The sequence below is a fragment of the Helianthus annuus genome, chromosome 8 (assembly GCF_002127325.2).
Source record: "Helianthus annuus cultivar XRQ/B chromosome 8, HanXRQr2.0-SUNRISE, whole genome shotgun sequence".
In the NCBI taxonomy this organism is placed as follows: domain Eukaryota; kingdom Viridiplantae; phylum Streptophyta; class Magnoliopsida; order Asterales; family Asteraceae; genus Helianthus; species Helianthus annuus.
The window spans coordinates 128,858,114-128,859,892 of record NC_035440.2 but is presented as its reverse complement, the minus strand read 5'-3'; the positions used below and the strand labels follow the sequence as shown (position 1 = coordinate 128,859,892).

General features: G+C 36.9%; 1 non-coding gene across 1 annotated transcript; it reads right to left on the bottom strand.

Annotated features, from left to right (window-relative positions):
- Positions 1-387: 387 nt before the first annotated feature.
- Positions 388-583, bottom strand: LOC118481643. The gene has a single exon (XR_004865848.1). It is a non-coding gene; the product is annotated as a U2 spliceosomal RNA (small nuclear RNA).
- Between the last annotated feature and the right edge of the window lie 1,196 nt (positions 584-1,779).

Sequence of the window (1,779 nt, the reverse complement as noted above, 5' to 3'; positions counted from 1 at the left end):
TACTCGTTCCTTTAAATATTATACATAAACCATTATGTAACCCTTCAACCTCCTCATTTCTCTCATTGCATCTGATTAGCAGTATATATAATTGTGTATTTTTGTTCCCACGGGTTGTTTTAATCTAAAACTAATTATGTACTAACAACTAAACAATTATTTATATAAAGGCAACGGGAATAAGTTTGCATATATATGTTTGTTTATCATAATTTATATACATCAGTTGTTTACATAAAATACTTATGTTATTAAAAGCCTAGACTTTGAAATAAAACTATTAGGAAGATTTTACCGTCGTGCCTACGGGCGGGTGAGTTACCGGGTTTTCCCCGGAATTGGTGGTGGACCACTCGGGTTACTCTCGGAGTACTCCTGTGGGTGCCTTGAGAGTGCTCGAGATTGATTTGTTGGTCGTTCAAAAAAAGCATGACAGCCTTACCAAAAAAAGCTATTGTGATGGGCCTTTCCCCATAAAAAAAATAAGATTAATATCGAGTGGGCCGATGGCCCACGTATCAGATATTAAACTGATAAGAACAGATACTACACTTGATCTTAGCCAAAAGGCCGAGAAAGGTATGTTTTTCCTGTTCTTGAGCCTCTGTTTATGTATGCTCTCTCTTCATTATTGTATTCTTCATTCAGCCAATAGGGGACTGTGATAAACTTATTCTCCCTATTGTTTCTATCTCTCAGGGACTTCAGGTTTAAATGTTTAATACTACCATAAGCAAAGCCATGTCAATTAGTGCCTAAATCCTGTGCCAGAGGCATGCATATCTACAAGCCAAATCCATAACCTCACCCTCAAAATTGTTGATTCAAACTCAAACTCAGTCGTGCTTACTAACACTATTATTAATAAACCAATCCTTTCTCTCTAAGCTTGATAACTATTGTGTTGGCGCAACAGAAACTATCACCTGTGACCTGTCTGCTAAGGGTAGATAAAATTACTATCCATTTATTAACAAAATGTTTTGACAGCAAGGTAGAATTGCTTATTTGAAGACCTTTTCAATGCATACTACACCTGTGACATGTCTGTTCATATTTAAATATCAAAACTCTTCATACGCAGCATGTCCGCTCATGTTGGGTGAACGAAAATGCAGTAAAAAAGTTGTAAGATGAATGTGACTACCGATATATACTACAGTTACAAATACAAGACCAGACTGAATTAACATGGGTAACTGCGTTTCAAGAAACCGGTGAGGACATAATGGGAATTTCTGCTAAAGAGTTGTATTACATAAAAGAGCAAGAGATGAGAGATTTACAGAAATTATGAGGAGTGTTCCGTATGAGAAAGTATAACTTAAAGTTAAAGGTGAAAGAAGAGAGCTTCGGTAATGAACAGCGTGTGAAGTCAACTGTTTCGAAAGTCGAGAAGATAAAATTTTCGTCAGATACCAGCTTTCTTGTGGATTTGATTAAAAAGGAGGAACCAAAGTTTGAAATCCCAATTGGTGCATCAGCACCTTTGAACAGTGTTGTTACTGCTAGTGGCATTGGTCAACAAATGTACAACCCGAAAACCATACCAGATTCGGATCCTAAATCTAAATCGATCTGAATCCAAAATTTGAAACCAGTTTGGATCCGAATCGCCGATTTGAAACTCGACCAATGTTCTATGCTTTTAAGATGCAACACAATCCATATCGACTCACTAATAAGAGCATGAATCCAATAGCCGCTCTATATTTACCTGAAGTTCAAGCTTGTAAGCATTATGTTGCTCAGTCGTATGAATCCTTTCCTTGCCGTAAA